Consider the following 19,312-nt stretch of genomic DNA (forward strand, 5'->3'; position numbering starts at 1 on the left):
CAGAATATAACAAAGGAGTAAAACAAGGAGATGGACTATCTACATGCTTATTTAACATAGCACTACATGAAATAATAAGCAAAATAGACAAAAGAGGAACAATATTTACGAAACAGCCAAATTAACGCATATGCCGACGAACATACAGAATATTAGAAGAAGAAGCACATAAAATTGGGTTACAGACAAACATGAAGAAAACCAAATTCATACTACTGACACCAAAATTAGGTAAAAAACGTTACCACCAATTTACAGTAGATGAGAAGAAATTCGAAGCAGTAACAAACTTCAAGTATCTTGGAATGATGATAAATGACCAAAATAATATGCATGATACAATACGAGAAAGAATAAACGCATGGAACAAAGCATATTATGCCAATATGCAATTACTAAAAAGCAAGTTCATTAGGAGATATACAAAACTATTGATTTACAAGACACCTATAAGACCGGTAATAACTTACAGTGCTGAGGTATGGACAATGAGTTTAGAAGATGAACAACAATTAAGGAAAACAGAAAGAAGAAGAATCAGAAAAATATATGGACCAATCAAGGATGGAGATTTTCAGAGAAGTCGAAACGATGAAGAGATAAATTCCATCTTAAAACAAAAGGATATAGTAAGATTTATTAAAGCCAGAAGAATTAGTTGGATGGGTCACATAGAACGTATGAATAAGAATAGAATGCCGTGAATAATAATGTATGAGAATGTATTCCACAAGAAGAAGAGGCAGACCCAAACTAAGATGGTGGGATAGTGTCGTACAAGATCTACAAAGAATGGAAGTCCATGGATGGAGGGAGAAGATATTGGACCGAGATGCTTGGAGGCTGATAGTACAGGAGGTCAAAGCTCACCCAGAGCTGTAGAGCCAGTTGGTAAGGTAACCTAACCGAACCTCATGTAAGTAATATTTCTTGGATTATATTGTTTTCTCCGCCCATTGCAGATTAAATGTCTATACTATCTGTGTGTGTCGATGCTATGAATTAAATTAAATCTGTGCAAGAAAGACTAAGAAGTTATGACATGTACCATTACTTGGGTATAGAGTTATGAAGCAAGTCTTTGAGTTAAGTAGATATAATGTTTTTCAAAATTTATTGCAACTAAAAAAAAAGGTAAAGTGTTCCCCTGTGCATAGCACCACGCCATGAATGCGTATAGGGGGTGTTGGGGTAACGCCTCACACTTTCTTGATCCTTGCAACTGGACTTGACAATCTTTAAAATGTGCCCGTGGAGGCACATAGTGGTTCGGAGTCCACTTTAAACTGTAGGTCCAGTCTCAATTAGCCTTTCTGTGCATAAAGTGGACTTAAAACAATTCAACAATTGATCAACACAAACATATTTGTGTAGCATTGTTCGTATGTTACTCAGGAAGGTCTACATTAAACCTACACTAACTGGTACTTGCAAACTTTGGTCATTTTATGTCTAAAATTACTGTGATAAAGTGTGTTTTTAAAAGGTTGGAGTTGTAATTCAATTTCACTTTGTTGAATGTGAAAACACAGTATGTTGTGAATCCAGATGATATGGTATGTTGTATGCAAGCATAACAACTCATTTTAACTCTACCTCTACACCAGCAGCAAATCATCGTACAATCCCGCTCCCTTAAAAAAATTCTAAAACCGTCCAAACACTCAACTATATCGAATGATAAATTGAGTCGTCTCGTGTCGAATTGTTGTGTTGTTCCAAAACTGTCTCGCTTGTGCGATATAAATAAACTCAGTTCAACAGATACAGTCGTACATCATCGTATTGTACCGCATTGCGATGCTCTTCTGTTTGCCTGCTATCGCGATATATTTGCAGATCAGAGTGAAATATTGTAGTTGCGAATAAAGCGGATTTCCCTTCAGGATTTAGCATTGCTTAAAACAATAATTCCTCTCGCGTCAGCGATAAATCAAGGCTAGGACAAACAGTGGCAGATTCAAAAGACATTACTTAAAGCTCTTTGTGGTTATGGAAGCTAGGAAGTCGAACTTGGAGATTCAGCGACGCGGAAAAGTATAAGTGGAAAACTATCGCAGTCTGAGAGAGAGGAGGGGAGAGTTTTCAAAGGACGAGAGAGGGGAAATGTAGTTGAGAATCCGGAGAGATGATCTTGAAACTGCTCCTCCTTCCATTGAAATTTCCTGCAGGACATACTTTCTATTTTTTTGCTTTCACTGTCGAGTTTTCTCCAGTTTTATGCTTGGATTTGTCAACAACTTCATCGCAACTTAAAATGAATCAATTCTCGGGCCATGTCGACAAGCTTTCCTCTTGTTTTTACAAGTAAGAGAACATCTTCCGTACGTTTGGGCTGGTTCTTTTGCCCCCATTTCATTCCATTTTCTCCCCTGTCTACATATCTCTATAAGTCCCATTTGTCTTTCATTTTCTCCTCCCTTTTTGTATCCTTTTAATATCTATGTGGGTATGTTTCTTTCTCTCTCTTGTTTCTCTATTTGTCTCTATCTTTCGTTATTTCTTTAATTCCTTCTCTCCCTCTTTCCGCTTTTATAGCTGTTTCTTTCATTCTTGCTCTTCCTCTATCTTCTTTCGTATTTATTTCTATATATTTCTTTCCCGTATTCTCTCTCCATATCTCTGTTTCTCTCGTTTCCTTCTACTTTCGTTTTCAACAGGGATCTGTAAGAGTAGATTGACAAGAAGTTTTATGGATATATATTTGATCCTTAGTTTCGTTTACTGTCGAATAATTAATACATGCTTACGAAAAACAAATATTTGTCATGGCCTGCTATGTATGCGTGTATATATACAGTACACGATAGTATGGGCGGGAAGTGCGTGTGTGTATGTATGTATGTATGAATATATGTTTTGTGTTTGTCTTTCAATAACTATTTTGTTAGTGTGGTTTCTCTGATGTGAAAGGTGCATGGACGTTCATAATTTTTCTATGTACTATATATGTAAATCAAATTATAAATGTATATTATATTATGAACTTTTTGAATAATATGGTTTAAGAAAAGGCATATGAGCCTTAATCTCCGCCATACACAATAAGAGGTAAATATTTAAATAAATAAATAAAGTACCTGATTGATTTATTTATTTCACTTCCCTTTTCTGCCACTTTTGGCTAATCGCGACGACGAAGTTGAATGATGATAATATGTCACACAGAGGATTATACTGGTTGTGAGTCCAGACGCCAGTGCCTCCTTAGTCCGCAAAACACAGCCCAGGGCGTACAACGTGGGAGAGAGGTTAACCATCTTTGTGCTTACTTTCTCTAGGTGTTTGTGCACACACAAAGAGAGAAATAGGTTTAAAATAACCAAGGTAACATACCGGGTGGCCAGAATTAAGGTTACCCAACTCAGAGCCCTCTGTAGCCTGTTCGAGGCATCGTAGAACTCTGAAATTTGGTGAATCCACTATGCAGAGGATGATGATAAAAAAATAATTCAATTTTCCGCCACCGGGTTGAAATGTGGCGCTGTACTTTCATGACGGGTTGTACAAATAATGACGTTAAGTGATTTAGCTGAGTTATTAATTAGAAAGACATTTGTTACTGGCTCAAAGTTGCGAGAAAATAATCTCTCGTTTATTGCAAGATTACAAAGGTAAAAGCAAATCCATAACCAATTGGAGCAGTTTACGTCATTATTACAACCCATCATGGAAGTACAGCGCCACATTTCAACCTGGTGGCGGAAAATTGAACTACTTTTTTATATATAGCCATCCTTTTCCCCATGGTCTGCATAGTGGATTCACCAAATTTCAGAGTTCTACGATGCCTCAAACAGGCTACAGAGGGCTCTGAGTTGGGTAACTTTAATTCTGGCCACCCGGTATTATAATCCGAAAAGATTTCAATATAAATGGAAAATACAAGTAGTAGTCCAACTTTAAAAGTACCACCCCAGCACGGACTCCGAATAAAATAACTAATCCCGCATAAGCCACTTCTGGTGCGAATGGATAAATACGGGTCTAACTTATCGCACAACACTATGGCAACTTTGCGTTCAGACTTCAGTTGAGGAATGCCTAAGTTGTTAGGTTACGCTAGCTAGGATTAATTCTAATAGCATAAATATAAATTTTCAGTGTATTTATTCTAATAGAACGAAAACTAACAACGTAGGCAATCCTCGCCTGACGTTTGAATGCAAAGTTGCCGAAGTGTTGTGCGATAAGGAAGACCCGGATGAACACCCACCTAACACACTCTTTCAAATCAATCCTTCTGTATTTTGATTGCCTGTCTTCTTGAATGTTTTCATGCATTCAAAATCCCTCAGAACCGAAAACGAAAACGCCGTATAAAAAAAAAGTTTCTCGCAAGAGTCACGCGCGAAGTACGTCGCATTCGTTATCCAATAATTACATTTTTACTGGCGTATAAATCAGTTGAACTTATGGATTTGGTGCAGAAGTTCCCCGAACCAATTCTTGCTTAATATGTGCATATTACTCGTTGCAAGAGTGGATGAATAAAAGAAGAAAAATCGTCATGAATAATGAATAAGAACCAACTTTGAAATCACGCAATTATCTGCAATTTTATTCAGTTTCGGTCCATTAGCTTCTTTGATTTCGGAAGTGTCCCTCCTGGAGAGGATTTATACAGGACAAAATGTGTTCTTATAGAAAGAGGATATTATTCATGTCTGTGTTTTCTGCGGTAATTTACCGTATTATTATTACTCCCTCTGTCCCATAATTATTGTCCGGTACACCTTTGTTGATTGTCTCATAATATTTGCCCGATATTCAAACTGTGACATTGATGTAGCTATACAGAAGAAGAACATGAAACACGGGAATGAGTCATACAACTTTATTACTCAAGGATCAGTACAAATTGTGCTTTCCATCTGCCTCTTCGACTGTCATTCCTGTACTACCATTTTGGCATACCGGACTATAATTATGGGACAGAGGGAGTATTAGTTTATCGTCCTACGTCACACAGGAATCGACTCTTGCGTCAATTGCGACAGAATGGGAATTGGTTGAGCTAATATCTCAAGTCATGTTTTAAAATTTTAGGTTGATACATTATAATTGCATAAGCCTTTTACACTTTAGTTACAAAATTCAACAAAAAATTAATTTGACAGCTCATGTTAAATAATGTTTTACAGTATTCTGTGGCTTGTCTCAGGAATACAAGTGTAGTGTATCCAACTTACAAAGATGTTAGTGGGTTGCATATAGAGTTAGGCGTAATTTAAGGGATGCCAGGTGCACAGTGGATATGTGAGAAATGGGAAAGGAATAATATAATTTTTATGTGCTTAAAAATACAAATATTTAGTATTGTTTCGCAAGCGACAAAATACTTTATGAAAGAAATAGAGTTAGTTTACTTAAAGAAAATCAATTTCCTACTAGTTCTTTGCTGATGAGTCTACACAAAAGTAAAGAAGTTGGGAGAGCAGAGGGGGGGAGAAAAGACGAAAGAGGAAGAACAGAGGCGGGAAGAAAAGAGACAATAGAAAATAATAAAAATGAGAGGAAACGAAAGGAGATGCTAGGGGATAGAAGGTGAGAAGAGAGATAAAGAAAAATAGTAGATGAGGAGAGGATGAGACGAGAAGTTAGAAATAGAGAGTAGGGTAAAAGATATGAGAATAGAAGAAGGGCACGGTGGAGTCGAAGACAGAATAGGAGTTACTAAGACTTAGTTTCCAGGTACCAGTAATTTTAACTGAGTTACTTATTAAAACGAGTAACTTTAACTCAGTTAATGTTTTAGTAATTAACGTTCAGAATATTGACAAATACACTGGTCAAAGAAGGAATTAATGCAGTTGTAGAAGGAATTAACAAAATATGAATCCCAGCACGTAATTAATGAATCGAAATTCTATTTCACTAATGACTTCGTGCGCATGTAGTAGATTCACCAAGGACACTGCTATTTCATGGAATTAGAAACAGCATGATGCTATTCCACTAAATTATTTTAATGAAACAAATATAAATTGGAGTAATTGCGCTTTACTGCTCGTCCTATTGCGTCAAAAAATATATACACACTTTAAACTGTCATAGAAAATTTATTTTCCAATCTACAAGGTTAAATTTCTGGGAAAAGAAAGGCTACAGTCCAATTTGAAAAATAAAATTTCTTTTCCCAGAAATTTAACCTTGTAGGTTGGAAAATAAATTTTCTATGGCAGTTCAAAGTGTGTATACATTTTTTTGACGCGCCCGGTATTAACGTGTTGGTAGCCTACAACGGTGCTGCCATCTTGGGGCATTAATACAAAGTGTTGGTGTAACTTCCAATTGATGTCAGTGGCAGCTAGTCTTGGGCGATATATTGTCCAGGCGATATCAACTAGACGATATATCGTCACGATATTTTGGCGATATATATCGTGCCGGCGATATATCGTCACGATATCTGGCGATATACGTATATTGTGGAGACGATATATCGCCGATATCACGATACGGAAAAAATATCGTATCGTATCGTCTGTAATGATATTTTCTTGACGATATATAGCGATATCAAATTTCCGTTATCGTCCATCCAAGTCTCATTAGCATGGCCTCCTCTGATTGGCTGCTACAATCACCAATGATACCACCGCTAGCACGCATGCGCAGAACCATTCGCGGCAAATCTTCACGAATACATATCGCAACAGCGCAGGGGCGTGGCTTCAACGCCGCAAAGGGAGGAGTCAAAACAGGATTTGTAGCATACATAGTATAAGCGATGGCACGTCATCCAACCGAGGAAAATATACAAGCAATCCCGTTGCACAAGTGGGCGTTTTCACAGCACGTCTTCAGAGGAGCCCTTGCACTTCAACAACATCGTTTGAATTGCCGCAATCAAGAAGATGGTCGGCGCAGGGAGGGCGGGTGGGGGCAGGGAGGCGCTTTCCCCCAGAATTGTAATTCCACTCGTCTCGATCCGTCGCCGCCGGGGCTCCGACAGTATTTTCTCCGCAGTATGTCCGGATTAAAAATCAAGATACAACTTGGCAACAGAGGGGCCATTGTTGAGACCATCAAGATGTAGGCGGGAGATAAAAAGTTTTCCTCGGTCGCAATACATCTAGTGGCATCTTCGTCGCTTGAAACGCAGGAGAGAAATCGTCCTCCACTCTTCCAAATGACGCATCTCTTGTTGGATGCCAGCAAACGTCTTAGGGAAAGAATGGAGAAGGCTGCTCTTATCATCTCTATCGGAGCGATATTAGCGAAATGCGCAGCCGAATTTTATACAGTCACTGTCAATCTGGTGGAAGTATGAACCCCTCTCTCAACTCTCCCTCAATAACACGCAGCAGAGATTTATACTTTCTGCCAAAACTTCAAAAAGAAGACGTGGGAATAGCCATACAGACTAAGAAAATCAATGGTTCCAACTAGGCAAGAGCATTCAGGGTAAGCCTGACATTACGTGTACTTCTGTTGTTATTTAGCGTCGCTTTTCATCCACTTTGGGAAAATCGCGACGATGAGGATACGTGATGATGAAATTTGAAACTGATGAAGAGGCACTCACACTGAACACCCACGCTTAATGGCGGATTGAGCGGAAGGGGACACGAGGGCACATGCCTCTCCCAAAATGTATGACTAAGTATTATAAAGAGTATAGATAGTATTATTTTACAAAGAATGAAAGTATCTTCGAGCAATCCCTTACCAGATAATAATAAAACAAAGTTTAGGACAAATACATTATTCTTGACTAGATTTACTAGACACTTAAATAAGTTTACACCGGAAATCAAATTCGGGACTCACTGATTACAAGGCGGTAATGATATGATCCATATTTTTATGTGACGTCACAACTTTAAAATATGTCACTGATATATTATACTTTTATGAAAGGACACGTAAATGTTGTGTTATTATATGTAATATTGCACCCTGTTTGTAGTATATATATCTTTTGTTTAATGTTTATTGTATTTTATGCTCTGTTATGAGTAGTTTAATGTATCTTCATGTTTGCGAGAGTTCACTATACGAATTTGTATTTCTAAAGACGTATAGATGTCATTTTTGTTGATAGTATCCTTTTGTAGATAGTGAGCGATTCATCTGTACTTTAATCTGTGTTCTCGAAAATAGTATAAAAGCGAGGATATCGCGTAAGAAATATCACACACACTTTCGCCACGGATCGACGAAGCTTTTAAACTTAAAAGAAACTCCTCGGTGTTGTGCATACATCTTTGGTTTGGTAGTTCGGGGCGCAAGCTAGGCCTATGTGATCATAGGTACGCCGATAGCCATGCATTGATGATATGCACAATACTGCAACCATTCTACGTTAAATAATAAAGCTAATCTAAGGATTAATTTGGAAATAAAAGGCTAAAGAGCAAATATTGGTTCAGTTATCATTGCATATCTCTTGGTGTGGTAGTTCGGGGCGCAAGCTAGGTCTACGTGATCATAGGCATGCCGATAGCCACGCATTGAGTTTATGCGTTTTAGTTGAGTCAATTCGTCTCAAGTACATTTGCATTATAATTGCAATAAATAAAGAATAAAACCTTTCAGTTTATACATACTGCAGTAATGTGGTTTTATTTCTCTGTGCAGTGAATATTGTCTTTGGCTAACACTATCCCTGTACCTGAGAGGAGTCTGTGTACTTCACCGAGTCTCATCGTTCACCGCTGAGTATTATTAAGTTAATATTAATAGTATAATAATACAAGAATTACAAGAACGTATCAGTAACTTAAGGTGGTTAACTGATGGCGCAAAAGCAAATGTTCTGAGGTAATCAATTCTCCGCTTATTACTTTCTGTAATCATTGTTAGTACATGTAACGTAAACTGCTTCTATCTCAGAAAAATCTACTAATAGTATTTCCTTATAATCAAACAGTCGTTGGTTGGTTCCTGGTGGAGGTACGTACACTTTGAAGGCGAACATGAGGATGAATGGTGATAATATGAAATGAACAAAAGGAGAATCACAAACATACATGGCCGACACATCGCAAGCCCCACAGTGAGTCCAGACGCCAGAGACTCGCTAGTCTGCAATATGCAGTCCAGGGAAGTGAACATTTGGGTGAAATGGGGTTTATGAACGACGTCCTGGTACGACAGAATTCCGACACTTTTGAAGTACATCAAGGTGGCGGGAAAAAGTCCAACATGCTATCACTCATCGCAAAGTATTGAGTTGCCGCTGATGTGGTCTTTCTCATCTGATTTACACCTATTATACTATCAACTGCATGCCGGTACGTTTGAGGATTGGTTAATAAGTCATGGCAACTATATCTTTTTCGGAACGGAAATGCGAAATATAGAAATTTAAGGGGCAGTGTATAGTATTGTATCAGGAGCCTATCTTCTTGGCTAGCTAGGCTATCTGCGATGCCTGAAGCCTAGAGAATAAAATACAGGAGAAAAATCGACCAGAAATTACAAATAAAATTATTCATGTCAGTGAGATGATGATGGTGATTCTGGAGTTGGTAATCTGATTTCTTAGGAGTTGGCAACCTGACTTCTTATGAGTTGGCAACCTGACTTCTTATGAGTTGGCAACCAGATTCCTTATGAGTAGGCAACCTGATTCCTTATGAGTTGGCAACCTGACTTCTTATGAGTTGGCAACCTGATTCCTTATGAGTTGGTAATCTTATTTCTTAGGAGTTGGCAACCTGACTTCTTATGAGTTGGCAACCTGACTTCTTATGAGTTGGCAACCAGATTCCTTATGAGTAGGCAACCTGATTCCTTATGAGTTCGCAACTTGACTTCTTATGAGTTGGCAACCTGACTTCTTATGAGTTGGCAACCTGACTTCTTATGAGTTGGCAACCTCATTCCTTATGAGTTGGCAACCTGATTTCTTATGAGTTGGCAACCTGATTTCTTATGAGTTGGCAACCAGATTCCTTATGAGTAGGCAACCTGATTCCTTATGAGTTCGCAACTTGACTTCTTATGAGTTGGCAACCTGACTTCTTATGAGTTGGCAACCTGACTCCTTATGAGTTGGCAACCTGACTTCTTATGAGTTGGCAACCTGATTCCTTATGAGTTGGCAACCTGATTTCTTATGAGTTGGCAACCTGATTTCTTATGAGTTGGCAACCTGACTTCTTATGAGTTGGCAACCTGACTTCTTATGAGTTGGCAACCTGACTTCTTATGAGTTGACAACCTGATTCGTTATGAGTTGGCAACCTGATTTCTTATGAGTTGACAACCTGATTTCTTATGAGTTGGCAAACCTGACTTCTTATGAGTTGGGAACCTGATTTCGTATGAGTTGGCAACCTGATTTCTTATGAGTTGGCAACCTGACTTCTTATGAGTTGGCAACCTGATTCCTTATGAGTTGGCAACCTGATTTCTTATGAGTTGGCAACCTGATTTCTTATGAGTTGGCAACCTGACTTCTTATGAGTTCGGAACTTGACTTCTTATGAGTTGGCAACCTGACTTCTTATGAGTTGGCAAACTGACTTCTTATGAGTTGGCAACCTGATTCCTTATGAGTTGGCAACCTGATTTCTTATGAGTTGGCAACCTGACTTCTTATGAGTTGGCAACCTGATTCCTTATGAGTTGGCAACCCGATTTCTTAGTAGTTAGTAGACTTATTTCTATTTATAGCTTAGGAACACGTGACATAGTGAGATAGCCATGACCTTGGACTCATTATACGCCACTGTATTGTAGAATGTATGAACAATACAGATTATATGTACCAGATGTAGGATAGAGAAGCGAGCAAACATCCTTCAAGATAGCATCGTGCCACATGTGTTTACAAGTCCAAACGTAGCATTACAAGAACGAAAGAGGCGCCTTCTACGGTAGGATAATATTCCCCGCAGTTTCCAGCAGTTCCCTGTGGCATTTCTCCCCCAGAAGAACGGCAATTTTGACACACGAACGCTGTTCACGCCGTGGAAAGGCAGTTGATACATCAAAGAATTACCACTGCCCTATGTACGATAACCGATCATTACACTGTTATCTAGTGACGTGTTCACATAATTTTAGACTTTGCGAAAAAGTAACGCACTGCAACTGGCAACACTGAATACAAATAGCAAATTGTTCTTGGTTTCTTGCTTCGAACTTAGTCTCCCTCTGCTCTTCAATTTTATTCCAAACTCGTTCCTCTGTTGGGGGATTACGGAAGCAGCACAATGTGCGGAGGATTACGCCCGTGACGTCAGCAGGGGTGTTTCTTCGCCTTGTTTAATCAGGCATGTAACCGCAGAAGAAAGTATGTCTTAAGTTCTTCTTGTGGTATCTTCCGGTTTTCAAAGAAAAGGACAAAGTTGAGCTAGGATCTAGACAGATCTCCTTGCTGTTTCAGAGCTACATTGCGTGTTTATGTAGCCCAAGAGTGGAAGACAGTAAAAAGACCGTTTCCATGTCGCTTCAACAACCTCATCTTACCTAATATCCATTGATTGGACCTACAACTTAAAGTAACATCCAAACCACTGTGCAATGTGTCTCGAACCCGAGACCCCTTGATTACAATGCGGCGACCTTACCAGTACGCTATTGTGGAGGCCTTACCCAACATCCGATTGCGACTTAGGACCACTCTGTATAGCAATAGCTAAGAGTCAAATTACCAGAGGGTGTAATATCGGAAAGTTGAGATTAAGTAAACTGCGCTGGGAAGAAACCTTCACGTCTGGCATCCAGAGATAAACAAGCGCATGGAGAACATTGGTACAGGGTTCCTATCTCCCTCCAGCATCTCAAACATCTTAGGAGGCCCCTGATCATTTCGTCTTCCTCTCGTTTATCACACCGGGCAGGCGGAAGGCATTAAGAGTCTGGGAATCGACAGGCGACCCAGGATGCTCCCAGGGAAGCAATCGACGATCGTTGCAGAGATGAAGAGTTGTGATGATGGATGCAGAGCATATAAATGGAGCGAGATTTCGAAATTTACAGATCCGCTGTCCTTGAGGTGGAAGCGACGTTGGAAAAGCGAGCATATAGTTCGATAAACAGATGAGAACGTAGTCCCTTGATACCGATGTTGTGTTGGTTTCATGACTGATCTCCTGAGATATCTAAGAGAGATTCAGAAGTGAAGACGGTGATGTATTTCTTTTCGATGCTATTACTTCACAATAAGAGCCGTGGTAGCTTAGTTTGTAGAGCATCTGGCTACCTCGTGGAAGACCCAGATTCAAATCCCAGGGCATGTGATCTGGATCAGGATTTTTCCAGTAATTTCCCTTGTTTCTGCACGGCTCTGAGGCCCACTCAGCCTCGTATAAATGTGTACCTGGGGGCAATCCTGGGGTGGTAAAGGCGGCCGGGCGTGATGATGATCACATCATCCCAACTATGACAGAGTTCAAGAATATATGGAGCTCTATACCTCCACATCAGCCCAAATGCTTTCTTCGCATGTATGCACCCGCACAGGGGTACCTTTACCTTTTTTAGTTCACAATGTCTTGGCTAAATTTATGTAAGGTTCCAGAACAGTTTGATTTAACCGAAGGTTAAGAAATGTCTAAACTGAGATTAATCCAATCACTAAATCTTAAGAAATTTTAAACAAATCGAAAATGCGTTTACTGTGTAACCCTGATATGGCCCATGATTAAGGATAAAATCATCTCCCCAAAAGGGGCCTCCCCGATGGCGTAGTGGTAATCAATGATTCCCGGGTTCGATACCCGATGGAGGCACATAGTGGTCCAGTCCCAATTAGCCTTTCTGTGCACAAAGTGGACTTAAAAACAAAGCAAAACAAAAATCTCCCAAAACCCTTTCACTTCATGTAACCACAGGTAAACGTATTATGTGTTTATCTATGGTGTAACCAGTGGCGGCGATTACGGGGGGGCTTGGGGAGCAGTTGCCCCCCTCTTTTTCTAACTTTTGCCTCCGCACTATGCTAAACCTTATCTACGAAGGGAAAGTGAACTGTTCTTGCCCCCCTCCAGTTTTGGCACTTTGCCCTTTCCCCCCAGTTTTTAAACTCAATCGCCCCCACTGGATGAAACTAACAACACTGCTCACCAAAACCACACCTCGTGGCACAGGATTTCTTTTCGGTGAGGTGGAATTATAAATATGGATATTACTTAGCTGCGCTCTAAAGGGGGATACATAATTAAATATTTCGTAAGTATTATTTTAAACCTTTGTTTGGGAAATTGTTCAAAGACAAAAATGGTAACCGGGGGCCATTTTAAAGGGAGTTTGAATTCACCACTTTTTTGCGCCAAGTTCTTTAGAGCTTTCATTTCAAAATTTTAATTTTCTAAAGATTTCGGAGGAAGATGCAGCTCCATCAGCTCCCCCTCCTTCGCCAGGGCCCCGTGCTAAAATGTTCTGCGCAGCACTTACCTGCACAACACAGAGTGATGCTTATACTTTACATGTTCCACCATGCGTTTTCACACAGATCAAATTAATTACTAAAATGCAATTTCCAGACAACTCAATATATTTAACACCTCTGAAGAAAATGGAAACCTCACGGTCAACATAGCCTGGCATTAATAAATTAATTAAAAAATGTCAAAATTCAAATCGCACGTGTTTTAAATAACAGTGGTAACTCAAAGGGTAAATGTCTGTTATATCGGACACACATTTCTTCATTTTTACAGAAGAAACTACTTACGGAAATGAGTTTCTGTAGCATTTTGAAAGTTCGTGGAGGTATCTTCTCACCGTAGAATGCTGCACAACAAGAAATAAGCACTTTTGATATAATAAACTTGCATTTTGTGCAAAGCGACAACATTATGCCGTTGCTTCCATTATGTACCTGCAGATGGCGCGAGCGTCGAAAGTCACGCGGTCTCGCCAGTGTTTCCAAACGTGAATTTTTTTTACGAGAATTTTTTTAACTATGCTTACCTAACCTAACCTAACCTTGCCAGAAATGGTCCGTGGGGCTATCATGAATGGTTTTTGGGGCTATCATGAATAGTTTTTGGGGCTATCCGTCAATGGTTCGTGGGGTTATCGTGAATGGTTTTTGGGGCTATCCGTCAATGGTTTGTGATAACATAATGAACACGAAAGTAGGTATTTTTCAGTTAAGACGGTTGAAACACTGCATACCTACTCCAAATCGACAAAACACAAGCACGACGCGCGATGATCCACAGCTGTGCGCGCCATATTGTATGTTCCGCAACGGAAGAAAGGAACCAAAAGAATTACTCGTAATGTGAAAAATCGATGTTATTTTCGTGTAAAAAGCATAATGGCACCTTCAACTATGTTCCGCAATACATAATTGGTAAGTTCGAACTATCCGAAACACAAAATATCCGATTTTAATGTGTCCACGATATAACAGACACTTACCACTCAAAGCACATAAAGTATTTCTAGAAATAAGATGTGTTTTTATTCATCTGAGAACAGTCCTCCTGATTCCGTTCAGATATCAAGGAGAGAAACCTAGAATTCATCACTCACGCCGTCTTATCTTTGTCGGGATAGCGCGCCATCTATGAACATCTGCTTCATTTTCATTACAATAGAGGGCAGGACTCACCTGGAATCCATTACACTACGACTGCAGAACTGATATAAATTTTCTAACAGAAAAGAATGTTAAGTAATACACCCGAAAATCGTTATTGGTGTTTTTTTCTGGGCAATGCGATATATTCTATCAACCTCGACTGGGAACTGAAAATAAGTAGACAACCAACAATACGCAGAAGCTTGGCGGGACTGTATATAGTGGAGGATACATTGGTGTTTTTTCTGGGCAATGCGATAAATTCTATCAACCTCGACTGGGCATTGAAATAGCGTTAAGTAGACAACCAACAGTACGTAGAAGCTTGGCGGGTCTGTATATGGTGGAGGATACATGGTCAATATGAAATTGAAAAATTACACCAGAGCATGTGTGAAGATACAAGCAAATATGGGAGAGTTTTTCAGTTAAACAAGGTCTCAAACAAGAAGATGGCTTGGCACCGCTCTTGTTCAATCTATCTCTGGAACATGTGATAAGGAAACTAATGATAGATACCAAAAGAACATAGAATATAAGTCGACCCAAATAGTTGGGTATGCAGATGACATCAATATCATAGGAATTCAATAAGATCAATTAAAGAAGTAGTAGAAACACTAGACGAGAAAGGGAAGGAAATTGGATTACAAATTAATACAAATAAAACAAAACTATTAGTGCAAACAAAGAAAGCAGAAAGAAAATCATATAGAAATTGTAGAACATGAATTGAAAATGGTATCAAGTTTCCCTTATCTAGGAGTATTCATCACAGACAAAAATGATAAGATGATAGGAGTAAGAAATAGAATACAAAGAGCCAATAAAGCATGCTTCTCATTATTACTATTGATTAAATATCATGGAGTAAACCATAGAGCCAAAGTTACTTTGTATAAAACCATAATTCGCAGCATAATGATATACGGGGAGTGAAACATGGACCTTTAATTAAAGCGCAGTTGAAATGGTGGACTTGTTTGAACGGAAGATATATATATGGGCCAATTAAAGTGCCCAATTTTTGGAGAATAAGAACGAACCAGGAATTATTTTAACTTTACAAAGATGTAGCAATCTCAACTTAGATCATGGATAATACGACGCTCTAAGCAGAAAATACCTGTAAACGTTCAACCTGTACAGGGCTTGGCCATGGAGATTGCGTTAGGGCCTACTTCATAGCGAACCCTTTGAAAGTCAAACAAGCACTTTATTTCTTTACACGATCCTGTCAAGTGCCAACTTCTTTTCACTTTTGCAATAAACAAAACATCCTTGGCACCGTACAGTCAGTTACTTCAGAGGTTGCGATTCGCCCTTGCGAACACCAGGGGCGTTTTTGTGTCCCTCCTCGGAGCTCGAGAGCAGAGTAGGCGCCTCCTGAAGGAAACCGCTAATGCTCCTCATCATAAATCATCTCCGGGTGATGCAACGCTCCTGCCTGGAGGCACTTTAGCGGGACAAAGGCTCATCTGAATGGGGGAGTGATTAATGGAAGCAAACGCCGCATTCGTCAATGTTGGAGCGGGATGTTGTGTGCCCACGTGACGGATGTTTCCACCTGTGAGCTGACCTGGTTACGCCTGTCTGAACGTGTCTGAGGCTACCAATGGTGTCTTTTCAAATCCTCGACCGATGCTTGATTGATATAAAGCTGCTCGGCAGCAGTTAACAATGTGACTGGTGCTCAGAATTGATTACGGGTCTCATGAAACTCTTGTGGACTTTCCAGGTGGGTTCCAGCAAGTTGGGGAAAAATAGTACCTTGAATTACAAGATAGATTATCGTGGTGCTGCATTCTGTATAGTATGAATATGGCATTTCTTGTTTGTTAATTCAAAAAGATTCTACGTTACGAAGGTATATACACAGAGCCAGGCCATAGAATGGCACAACTCTAGCATCGCAAAAGAAGGAGCGTTTCAGGGAAAAATAATTTATTGTTTACGACTGATCTTACAATTAGGCAACTAATCTGATATTTCTTAACTTCACGGATTGTTTAGATTAGTGCTGCAGTGAGAGAATTTTGCTCGAACGCCAAATAGTTCCCACGCACGACGCTTGATAGTGTACGGAATCGAGGGTTTCTTCGCTCGAACAGGCAAAAGGAGCGGTATACACTCGAGGCCCAGTGGTACATATATAAACGTAATTTGTCTGAGGTAGTGGGGCTTCAAATATGGATCGTGAGATGAAAGACGCAGTGAAATTAAAACTTAAGTGAACATAGTCATCATTTTCATATTAAAATGTAGTTTAGTATATCTTACTAATACAGTGATATATGAAAATGAAACAGATGATTGTGGGCTGAAACTGCCAAGGTGGATATTTTACATATATGTGCCTACGATTATTGCCGGGTGACCAGAATTAAAGTTACCCAACTCAGAGCCCTCTGTAGCCTGTTTGAGGCATCATAGAACTCTGAAATTTGGTGAATCCACTATGCAGACCATGGGAAAGAGGATGGCGATAAAAAAATAGTTCATTTTCCGCCACCAGGTTGAAATGTGGCGCTGTATTTCCATGATGGGTTGTAATCACGTTAAGTGATTTAGCTGAGTTATTAATTAGAAAGACATTTGTTAGTGGCTGGAAGTTGCGAGAAAATAATTTGTCGTTGATTGCAAGATAAAGGAAAATCCATAACCAATTGGAGCAGTTTACGTCATTATTACAACAGCGCCACATTTCACCTGGTGGCGGAAAATTGAACTATTTTCTTTTTATCGCCATCCTCTTACTCATGGTCTGCATAGTGGATTCACCAAATTTCAGAGTTCTACGATGCCTCAAACAGGCTACAGAGAGCTCTGAGTTGGGTAACTTTTATTCTGGCCACCCGGTATATGCTCGAGCGTCGGAGGCTCGAACGAGTACAAGCGGGCGAAAGTGGCTACCTGCAGTATTCTACAGACTTAGATTCGCTTATAAAACATCCAGAATTACCGAAATCATATTCTAAGTAAAGAACTACATAAAAATCATGTTCAAATATTTCAAGCAAAGTAGTAAATATGCACTGTTCTCTCAATAAAAGAATGAAATCATGATATGAAAGTAATATTTGACATAAAACTATGTAAATTAACTGCAGCGCCAACATTCAATGAAAATGAAATGTTTCAACACATTGGATGCAATAAATATCTGAACTTTAAAACATGCATTAAGCGTTCTTTAAGTTCAAGATGACGACCGTTAGCATACCTGTCTCTTGTGGTGGGTGATATCAATGTAATAAAGGGGTTACACTTTTGAGAAGTGAGTTTAAAAACAACGCCTTTTACCGATAGCTGATACGGGAGTATTTCTCCTTTCTCGCCCGGGCTTGCAAGCGGCGTGGGCAGAGCTGTGGCTACAGAAAAAGCAGGAAGGGTTTTCATCCCGAGGGACCATGATGTACAGCATCCATTGTTTATCGAGGGTGATGCATCGAATCCATGAAATATTCATCGATTCGATAGGACCGAACGAGGGCTGCAAGACTTGTAAAACAGCAACGGCCATAATCACGACTTCGATCCGGAAAGACGAAAAAATTATATCCTAGATGCCAATACAATGGACTGCGCGACGAAAGGGATGAAGGATGGGAAGACATTAGGAGAATAAAGGAAGAAAGGTGAGGGAGAAGGCGATTGCGTGCGGGGCGAAAGGTGAGCGATTCTCGGAAGGGTTCAAGGTCAGTATGGATTTTCGTTGGAGGGTGAAGGGGCAGACGGGATATCGCATTTTCGAATACAATGGGGGAACAATGTGTGCTGGCAGCTGGGACGTGGAGAAAGGGCCTTTCTCAGCTTTCTCTTGGGATTTATGAGCGAGGGATGAAAGATGAGCTCTCCCAGAAGGAGTCCTGAGACAAGGAACAACCAGGCTGCGAAGGAATAAGCAGGAACAAAATTACTGCCAAAGGAACAAATGACGAGCAAGGCAGACACCTTCTCTTGTCAACCCCCAACAAATAAAAGCTTGAGAAGTGAACCGATATCCTTCGTGTGCAGAGTACTATGCTAGATATGAGTATAGAGTGCTGCAGCGAAAGGAGTAGTTCGCACTGACAACGCTAGATAGCGTACGGAATCGACTCGAGCAAATTACGCTCGGATAGACAAAACGAGCGGTATACACTTGAAGCCGAGTAGCACATGTATAACAATAACCATAATTTGTCTGTGGTAGTGGGTTCTAAAACGTAGTGAACTTCAGTGAACATAGTCATCAGCTCCATATTAAAATGTAATTTAGTCTATATTTTAACTACGGCGATATATGAGAATGAAACAGATGATTGTGGGCTGAAACTGCCAAGGCTGATATTTTACATGTATGCGATAATTGTTACATTAAAATGATATTCGAATTTTCTTTATCCCATCTCCACACTGTTCAGTATTTTAAGTTCAAAACAAGATAAGTCCATGCATTACGTAAAAGAAAGTAATATTCTTGTGCAACACTCGCTGCAAGAGACAATTATTACTTTTAAAGTGTTAATAATGAATGCTAGTAGCAATAGTTGTTATGCAATGTACTCGTTGATAATAATTAATTATTGTTCACCAAGTTTAACGAAGATTGCCAATATATTTGTTGCACTCGGTTATTTGATAGAGGAAGATAAATTGATTGATTGGCTACTTCATGAGCATGGATGATGTAAAGATGAAATGGATGAAGGAACAATGACGAACCCATATGGACTACACAACACAAAACTCCACAGATGATTATACTGGCTCTGAGTTCGGACGCCAGACCCTCGTTAACCTGCAAGAATGCAGCGTACTACGTAGAAGAACGGA

Source organism: Lepisma saccharinum, chromosome 22 (assembly GCF_977018435.1).
Source record: "Lepisma saccharinum chromosome 22, izLepSacc3.1, whole genome shotgun sequence".
In the NCBI taxonomy this organism is placed as follows: domain Eukaryota; kingdom Metazoa; phylum Arthropoda; class Insecta; order Zygentoma; family Lepismatidae; genus Lepisma; species Lepisma saccharinum.